The sequence below is a fragment of the Haliotis rufescens genome, unplaced genomic scaffold (assembly GCF_023055435.1).
Source record: "Haliotis rufescens isolate VD_foot unplaced genomic scaffold, xgHalRufe1.0.p SCAF_22, whole genome shotgun sequence".
Taxonomy (NCBI): Eukaryota; Metazoa; Mollusca; class Gastropoda; order Lepetellida; family Haliotidae; genus Haliotis; species Haliotis rufescens.
Genome location: NW_025963913.1, coordinates 9998240 through 10008654, shown reverse-complemented (window position 1 = coordinate 10008654; position 10415 = coordinate 9998240). Strand labels below are relative to the sequence as shown.

Genomic DNA, 10415 nt, shown 5'->3' with positions numbered 1-10415 from the left:
AGTGGGATATTGTTCCTTTGTGTGGATATTCACGGATACATTCCTCGAACAAGGAAGCTGCCTAAAACTTATACACATAAATTTGGTACACTCTAAATCTATGTGTTCTAATATAGAACTCTGGACGCGTCCATACGTTCTGCCACAGAATACGAATGTTCTTATTCGGGGAGCAAGTGTTCTATTGCTGAACGCCTGTGATCTTTTGTAGAACGCGTGTGTTCTCTCCTGGGAGAAGTCCATGCACATATTAGCAGAGATAATGTACTGAATATTGTTAGACAAATTTAAATTCGACCATATATTTGTGTTTTCGGAATATTTATTTTTGAGAAGAAGAGAGGCTGGTAGATTGGTAAGTCAAACAGAAAATGTGTCATATTTTGAGTTTGATGAATGATAAATAGTTTATAAACATGGCATACCTTGTGTTCATAATAACTCATATGTCGCCTGACTAAATACAACAAGAAACATTACTGAAATACAACTCATTGCTAATACATGGAAATAACTTACTTGCATTATGGGACATTTACGTGTATCAGAACACTGGCATTCTGATGGCTAATTTTACCTGGATATTTTATGGGGGCTATGGAACATATACGGTCTATTTGCTGAACACATGCGTTCTCTCCTAGAACGCATGTGTTCTGCTATGTTCTATAGTGATAAGCAGCACACTAATGTTACAGGGGAGAACACGTGTTCCATTAATAGAACATAGGGGTTCTATTTTTCTAACTAGCATTCGAAGCTGCCCATATCCTGTGAACCACATCCGTTATGTGAGAAACTGACGTGACGTAGCATGTATTTGGTGCTACAATTTCCTATCATCTGAGGGGTATCTGTGGTAAGTATCCATCTAGGAATAATTTTGTTTCATATTTAATCCTTACCTAAAACTGTGTAATATTTCGGCGATATATTCATATGCTGATTGCATGCGAAGTAAAACCGGCCCCTTACGAAACTTATAGCAGACGACATATTCCCCGCCATTTTGACCGTCATTTCTGCCATTGTTCCACAAGCATTATTTGCAAATTGTGAGATGAAATCCCAATCCAAACTGTACTTGTGACATTTTGAAAGTTTCCGTTTATTTGAATGATGTTCAAATAGAATGAATATATATTTCAGGTTCTATATGAATCGCCTGAAAGTACGAAGCGGGCAACAAATCTCATGCAACAAATCTCTGAAGATCTAAATTTGGGATCCGAGGGCATGATCAGCATGCATCGACAATGCATCGAATCAGCAGAGAGTAGGGTAAGTATGTAATGAACAAAAAGAATTAAACCTTCACAGGACATGTTTTGGGCTATTTTATGTGAAATATTTTAAAAGAGTCTTGTTGTTTCTATTACAGGTTGCATTGCAGATAATCAGTACCATCCTTGGAAATTATTGCACACAGCACACGTCTACGCAAAGGAGGAAAAGAAACAAGGTTTTGCAGATCAAATAAGAAGGTACTTGTGTATATTTTGGTTTAGTCTTTATCCAAGTAAGTGATAACTTTGTAAGTCAAATAACATTTTGGGCAAAACACTTTGCAACCTATAAATAATGAAACAAATGTCACGGTAATCTTGCGTTTACTAACGAACATTTGTTAGAATAATGTCTTATGTAATATGTACGAGTTTGATAACTATATGACTATGACCAAATAAATGTTTGGTGTTGTAGGATGTTGCGGAGTCGTATTTGACATGAAGTTTCCTGAAGCATGCGATGGTCATGTCGCTGTTACGAACAACGTCCTTGGGGATATTTACCCACAAGAAACATCTGCGAAGTACTTGCGCTTCGTGAAAGACTTGACACTTAAGTTATCTTAAGTATGGAAGTATGCTTCACTTTGCTACATGACAGTTTGTAATGTTTCATGAAGAACTCTGACTAACATATTTAAGTGACTTGAATATCCATGATCATGACAAATAAATGTAATAAAGAATTCATGGTTGCAGTTCAGAATTTCGTCCGTGTGATTTTATGCCAGAGAATATGTATGGGTGTATGGTTCATATTCTTACGCCTTGAAAAAACATCGGGTAAATTGTACTCGACAACACACGATGAGTTGTCATTTCAGTACTGTGGAAGTACGTGTCCGAGAACATGTAGTGTTCTGAATCTCGGTCCAGAACACTTTACAGGCGTTCTAAAAGTGTTACATCGTCAGAACACGTTGAAGCGTTCTAAATATGTTTGTAGAACACTCCTGTTCTAGGTCGAGAACATCAACGTTCAGAATATTTTCAGAACACATGGACGCGTTCTAAAAGTGTTACATCCATGTGTTCTGTCTAGTGTTCAGAAGTAGAACACTTGGGTTTAGAGTGTAGGTTCTAATTATGATATCTGCATTTTGTTTTCCTTCATTTGAACCGATTCGTTCTTGTTTCTCTACGTCTTGGTTGGGAAATTCTTCAATGCGCGATAGACGTTGTTGTCACAGGTCTTTTCCTTTGTAAGCGTGTATATATTACTGTCAATTTGTAAAATGTGATTCTCTCAGGCAATTTATAAAATGTGTAAATATTTCAGTCATTTTGACTAAAAAATCTGTCCAGATTGATCAAGCCGATCAAAAGGGCCTACAAACATCACAACTGATTATTATGTAGGATTAGAAGCCAAACAACATAGAAATGTACTTTTCAACGTAACATTTTCAGTCTCTTGGTGATGACATTAAACATAAAAATGTTTGGAATTCGTTGTCATAATAATACAGATGGAAATGTTTTTCAGTCACTTTGTAAAATAACTGAATATTTAGACGTTTAATAAATTTGTTACACATTTGACAGTAAAAAAATATACACACTATAAAAAAAGCATATGCTCAGGTGAAATATATACTTTGTGTTGCAAGTCAAAATAGTGTAAACGAAAATCGCAAAATTACCAAGCAAGTGACTTATCAAAACTTCGTCACCATTACCGATGCTACTCACAAAGATACCTACATCTCCTTATTATCTCGAAAACTGTATTTCATTTTGTTGATCAATGTGACCATACGCCCTTATTACTACTACCCATAAAAGTGACTAATGCGCTTACGAATGGCGCAGCAGAGGTCGCGAACTAGTCTAGATTTCTGCTATACATCCGGGTACTCACTGGGAAAAAACAATAACAAAGGCAACAACCAGTCCCGGGGAATTGCGTTAGATCAGTGCCCCTTTAAGATTGTCGTAAATCTAGGTACGTAACAGGGCCTAGATTTTCGAAAAGATTTTAGCTAAGATAAGAATCTGTCCAGATTGACCAAAATTGATTAAGACGATCAATAGGGCCTAAAAACATCACAATAGATTATTATGTAGGATTAGAAGCCAAACAATATAGAAATGTACTTTTCATCGTAACATTTTCAGTCTCTTGGTGGTGTTAATCATAAACATGTTTGGAATTCGTTGTCATGATAATTCAGATGGACACATTTTTCAGTCAGTTTGTAAAATAACTGAATATCCAGGCGTTTAATAAATTTTCCTTGTGAACATTTTGCACATTTTGACTGTATATAAACACGATAAAATAAGCAATGCTCAGGAGAAATATTTGGTTTGTGTTGCAAGTCAAAATAGTGTAAACGAAAATCGCACAATTACCAAGCAAGTGACTTATCAAAACTTCGTCACCATTACCGTTGCTACCCACAAAGATACCTACATTTCCTTATTATTTCCAAAACTGTATTTAATTTTGTTGATCAATGTGACCATACGCCCTTATAATTTACTATCAATAAAAGTCACAAATGCGCTTACGAATTGCGCAGCACAGGTTGCGAACTAGTCTAGGTTTCTGCTGTATCATCCGGGTACTCACGGGGAAAAACAATAACAAAGGCAACAACCAGTCCCAGGGAATTGCTTTAGATCAGTGCCCCTTTAAGTGATGTATACTGTATATTTTTAAGTTTATGTCAAAAGTCTAGTTTATATTAGTGTAAACACCAACATTATACGTGGAAACACTCAAAACAAAAATTGTTCAGGAAGCAGCACACCCACAAGCAAGTTTTTATAACAATCTAAGCTTGTTAAGTTTGTTTTGTTACTTATGTATCCAATATATTTCACGAATTAACCAAGGACTTTAATACAATATCAAGCTATTAGTATTTAGATGATGATTTTTTTTTTTATCTTTCTAGATTCATAATATATTTCAAAATTTAAAAGTGACACTAATTTTCGTTCGCAAAGAGAGATAATTTAGGAATTGTCAAGTGATGTTGTCTCATGGAACACGCCACAAGTAAACGTGAACATACATATAATGTAGTCATTTAAACTCATTTTCTATCCTATTAAATTAAGTTGAGCTAATAAATCTGGCTGAGGAGCGAAATACTTTGTAATGTGTCAAATCTATTCCAGAACGTAGTTCAATGATGTTGGGCTTGTCTGACAGAATTGCTGAGGATCATTTACTAGTATTTGTCCGTTGACCCTATACGTTATGTAACGATTTTATTGTCTGAATAGTCTCAAGTATATCTAAAAAAAATTAAAACATAAAACAGGAACATGTAGACTTAAATATTAAAAAGACCAAAATATTTTAAAACCGGTTTATTGAATGCAAAGATTATTGTGTTGAAAATGTGTATTTTATATTGATCAGTAAATTTCATTCAGTAAACTTTTTTTCTGCGAATATATATTTGAAAGTGAATTTTGGACAATGTGCAAACTATGCTACATTTTGACGAGAACAAGTACGAGCATGGGAACCCATTTTTTATTTGATTTGTCCATACGAAAATCTGTGCTTAACTTTTGCTGTCAAAATTTCAGTAAATTGTTATATTTAATGGAATACATCTATATGCCGTTAATCACCTGTCTTTATAGAATGCAATTGTTCAACAGACAGTTTTTAATCACTTGTTATCAAATATTTGTCTTTCAAGAGGATATAGTTAAAACGAAACAAATTTCAATTACTTTTGCAAGAAAAATATTAGATATTGTATACAAATATTTGATCACATGTATTTTCTTGTTAAGTCAATAAATACTACACTGTGTAGTTAAAATTCAATAATTAAAACCACCTGTCCCACACGATTTTAGATGTAAAAAAGCTTATGCGAAACCTTCATGTTTTTTTTTACATATGTAGATTGATATAATTTTATAAAATGCGAAAATAAAGACTAAAGCATTGACACAAATGCGATCCAAAAAATATAACAGAGGAACTCTGCGCTTTATGAAAACTGTAACATTGAACAAGATGTCCCGGGCGAATAACAGAGGGAAACCACTCTCAACTAGAGTTTGAACTAAGATTAGCTCCCCCTGAGCTATCAATAAGGTCACGGTCATTACTGTAGCCTGCCGACACCTTCCGTTTTTATCCTTCCCAAATTATCGAAAAGGTATGTTGTTTCACACTTCTTCAGCATGGACTCGGATAGAAATATATTGTAAGCTATCGACTCCACAGTTATGTGGATCGCTGTCGCGATTAAGAACATTTTTGACGTGAAAACCTTGATGTGTTCTTCGTGTTTTCGAAAACCCGTGAAGATTCCGGGGTAGAATAGGTCTTCAGCAACCCATGCTTGTCGTAAAAGGCGACTAACGGGATTGGGTGGTCAGGCTCGCTGACTTGGTTGATGCATGTCATCGATCCCAATTGCGTAGATCGATGCTCATGATATTAATCACTGGATTGTCTGGTCCAGACTCAATTATTTACAGACCGCCGTCATATAGCTGGAATATTGCTGAGTGCGGCGTTAAACAACAAACCAAAAAACACTCGAAGTGTCAATTTGAATCACTCAGTTTTACAAAATGAAATGTAAATGTTTTAACGTAAAGCAGACTATATTTCCATGGCAACAAGATGGACTTAGGCTCTGTGAGGGTAGGGTTCGTTTCCGGAGCATAACTCATAAACCGTTCAATATCTTTTCATCAAACTTTGCAGGTCTGTCAGGTACATGCTGAAATGGTGCCTTTTGCTATTGAGAAATTTTATAAATTATTATTTTTTACGTTTCCATGGCAACACAAGATGGACTTAGGTTCTGTGAGGGAAGGGTTCGTTTCCGGAGCATTACTCATAAACCGTTCAATATATTTTCATCAAACTTTGCAGGTCTCTCAGGTACATGCTGAACTGGTGCCTTTTGCTATTGATAAATTTTATAAATTTTTATTTTTTACTTTTCCATGGCAACAAGATGGAATTAGATTCTGTGAGGGTAGGGCTCGTTTCCGGAGCATAACTCATAAACCGTTCAATATTTTTTCATCAAACTTTGCAGGTCTGTCAGGTACATGCTGAACTGGTGCCTTTTGCTATTGATAAATTTTAGAAATTTTTATTTTTTACTTTTCCATGGCAACAAGATGGACTTAGGTCCTGTGAGGGTAGGGCTCGTTTCCGGAGCATAACTCATAAACCGTTCAATATTTTTTCATCAAACTTTGCAGGCCTGTCAGGTACATGCTGAACTGGTGCCTTTTGCCATTGAGAAATTTCATATAAATTATTATTTTTTACCTTTCCATGGCAACAAGATGGACTTAGGTTCTGTGAGGGTAGGGTTCGTTTCTGGAGCATAACTCATAAACCGTCCAATATCTGTTCATCAAACTTTGCAGGTCTGTCAGGTACATGCTGAACTGGTGCCTTTTGCCATTGAGAAATTTTATAAATTATTATTTTTTACTTTTCCATGGCAACAAGATGGACTTAGGTTCTGTGAGGGTAGGGTTCGTTTCCGGAGCATAACTCATAAACCGTTCAATATTTTTTCATCAAACTTTGCAGGTCTGTCAGGTATATGCTAAACTGGTGCCTTTTGCTATTGAGAAATTTTAGAAATTATTATTTTTTACGTTTCAATGGCAACAAGATGGACTTAGGTTCTGTGAGGGTAGGGTTCGTTTCCGGAGCATAACTCATAAACCGTTCAATATTTTTTCATCAAACTTTGCAGGTCTGTCAGGTACATGCTGAACTGGTGCCTTTTGCCATTGAGAAATTTTATAAATTATTATTTTTTACTTTTCCATGGCAACAAGATGGACTTAGGTTCTGTGAGGGTAGGGTTCGTTTCCGGAGCATAACTCATAAACCGTTCAATATTTTTTCATCAGACTTTGCAGGTGTGTCAGGTACATGCTGAACTTGTGCCTTTTGCTATTGATAAATTTTATAAATTTTTATTTTTTACTTTTCCATTGCAACAAGATGGACTTCGGTTCTGTGAGGGTAGGGTTCGTTTCCAGAGCATAACTCATAAACCGTTCAATATTTTTTCATCAAACTTTGCAGGTCTGTCAGGTACATGCTGAACTGGTGCCTTTTGCCATAGAGAAATTTTAGAAATTATTATTTTTTACTTTTCCATGGCAACAAGATGGACTTAGGTTCTGTGAGGGTAGGGTTCGTTTCCGGAGCATAACTCATAAACCGTTCAATATTTTTTCATCAAACTTGGCAGGTCTGTCAGGTACATGCTGAACTGTTGCCTTTGCTATTGATAAATTTTAGAAATTATTATTTTTTACTTTTCCATGGCAACAAGATGGACTTAGGTTCTGTGAGGGTAGGGTTCGTTTCCGGAGCATAACTCATAAACCGTTTAATATTTTTTCATCAAACTTTGCAGGTCTGTCAGGTACATGCTGAACTGGTGCCTTTTGCTATTGATAAATTTTATAAATTATTATTTTTTACTTTTCCATGGCAACAAGATGGACTTAGGTTCTGTGAGGGTAGGGTTCGTTTCCGGAACATAACTCATAAACCGTTCAATATTTTTTCATCAGACTTTGCAGGTGTGTCAGGCACATGCTGAACTGGTGCCTTTTGCTATTGATAAATTTTATAAATTTTTATTTTTTACTTTTCCATGGCAACAAGATGGACTTAGGTTCTGTGAGGGTAGGGTTCGTTTCCGGAGCATAACTCATAAACCGTTCAATAATTTTTCATCAAACTTTGCAGGTCTGTCAGGTACATATTGATCTGGTGCCTTTTGCTATTGATAAATTTTAGAAATATTTATTTTTTACATTCTCATGGCAACAAGATGGACTTAGGTTCTGTGAGGGTAGGGTTCGTTTCCGGAGCATAACTCATAAACCGTCCAATATCTTTTCATCAAACTTTGCAGGTCTGTCAGGTACATGCTGAACTGGTGCCTTTTGCTATTGATAAATTTTATAAATTATTATTTTTTACGTTTCCATGGCAACAAGATGGACTTAGGTTCTGTGAGGGTAGGGTTCGTTTCCGGAACATAACTCATAAACCGTTCAATATTTTTTCATCAAACTTTGCAGGTCTGTCAGGTACATGCTGAACTGGTGCCTTTTGCTATTGATAAATTTTAGAATTTTTTATTTTTTACGTTTCAATGGCAACAAGATGGACTTAGGTTCTGTGAGGGTAGGGTTCGTTTCCGGAGCATAACTCATAAATCGTTCAATATTTTTTCATCAGACTTTGCAGGTGTGTCAGGCACATGCTGAACTGGTGCCTTTTGCTATTGATAAATTTTAAGAAATTTTTATTTTTTACTTTTCCATGGCAACAAGATGGACTTAGGTTCTGTGAGGGTAGTGTTCGTTTCTGGAGCATAACTCATAAACCGTTCAATATTTTTTCATCAAACTTTGCAGGTCTGTCAGGTACATGCTGAACTTGTGCCTTTTGCTATTGAGAAATTTTATAAATTATTATTTTTTACTTTTCCATGGCAACAAGATGGACTTAGGTTCTGTGAGGGTAGGGTTCGTTTCCGGAGCATAACTCATAAACCGTTCAATATTTTTTCATCAGACTTTGCAGGTGTGTCAGGCACATGCTGAACTGGTGCCTTTTGCTACTGATAAATTTTAGAAATTATTATTTTTTACTTTTCCATGGCAACAAGATGGACTTAGGTTCTGTGAGGGTAGGGTTCGTTTCCGGAGCATAACTCATAAACCGTTTAATATTTTTTCATCAAACTTTGCAGGTCTGTCAGGTACATGCTGAACTGGTGCCTTTTGCTATTGATAAATTTTAGAAATTATTATTTTTTACTTTTCCATGGCAACAAGATGGACTTAGGTTCTGTGAGGGTAGGGTTCGTTTCCGGAGCATAACTCATAAACCGTTCAATATTTTTTCATCAGACTTTGCAGGTGTGTCAGGCACATGCTGAACTGGTGCCTTTTGCTATTGATAAATTTTAGAAATTATTATTTTTTACTTTTCCATGGCAACAAGATGGACTTAGGTTCTGTGAGGGTAGGGTTCGTTTCCGGAGCATAACTCATAAACCGTTTAATATTTTTTCATCACACTTTGCAGGTCTGTCAGGTACATGCTGAACTGGTGCCTTTTGCTATTGATAAATTTTATAAATTATTATTTTTTACTTTTCCATGGCAACAAGATGGACTTAGGTTCTGTGAGGGTAGGGTTCGTTTCCGGAGCATAACTCATAAACCGTTCAATATTTTTTCATCAGACTTTGCAGGTGTGTCAGGCACATGCTGAACTGGTGCCTTTTGCTATTGATAAATTTTATAAATTTTTATTTTTTACTTTTCCATGGCAACAAGATGGACTTAGGTTCTGTGAGGGTAGGGTTCGTTTCCGGAGCATAACTCATAAACCATTCAATATTTTTTGATCAAACTTTGCAGGTCTGTCAGGTACATGCTGAACTGGTGCCTTTTGCTATTGATAAATTTTAGAATTTTTTATTTTTTACGTTTCAATGGCAACAAGATGGACTTAGGTTCTGTGAGGGTAGGGTTCGTTTCCGGAGCATAACTCATAAACCGTTCAATATTTTTTCATCAGACTTTGCAGGTGTGTCAGGCACATGCTGAACTGGTGCCTTTTGCTATTGATAAATTTTAATAAATTTTTATTTTTTACTTTTCCATGGCAACAAGATGCACTTAGGTTCTGTGAGGGTAGGGTTCGTTTCTGGAGCATAACTCATAAACCGTTCAATATTTTTTCATCAAACTTTGCAGGTCTGTCAGGTACATGCTGAACTTGTGCCTTTTGCTATTGATAAATTTTATAAATTTTTATTTTTTACTTTTCCATGGCAACAAGATGGAATTAGATTCTGTGAGGGTAGGGCTCGTTTCCGGAGCATAACTCATAAACCGTTCAATATTTTTTCATCAAACTTTGCAGGCCTGTCAGGTACATGCTGAACTGGTGCCTTTTGCCATTGAGAAATTTCATATCAATTATTATTTTTTACCTTTCCATGGCAACAAGATGGACTTAGGTTCTGTGAGGGTAGGGTTCGTTTCTGGAGCATAACTCATAAACCGTCCAATATCTGTTCATCAAACTTTGCAGGTCTGTCAGGTACATGCTGAACTGGTGCCTTT

General features: G+C 35.9%; 1 long non-coding RNA gene across 3 annotated transcripts; it reads left to right on the top strand.

The window, feature by feature from the left end:
- Positions 1-71: 71 nt before the first annotated feature.
- Positions 72-1992, top strand: LOC124141101. Of its 3 annotated transcripts, none has more exons than XR_007222716.1 (4): positions 72-355; positions 1150-1281; positions 1382-1484; positions 1705-1992. It is a non-coding gene; the product is annotated as an uncharacterized LOC124141101 (long non-coding RNA). The 3 variants fall into 3 exon arrangements; XR_006862004.2 differs by having other exon boundaries at positions 72-859; XR_006862003.2 differs by having other exon boundaries at positions 73-1281.
- Positions 1993-10415: the final 8423 nt, after the last annotated feature.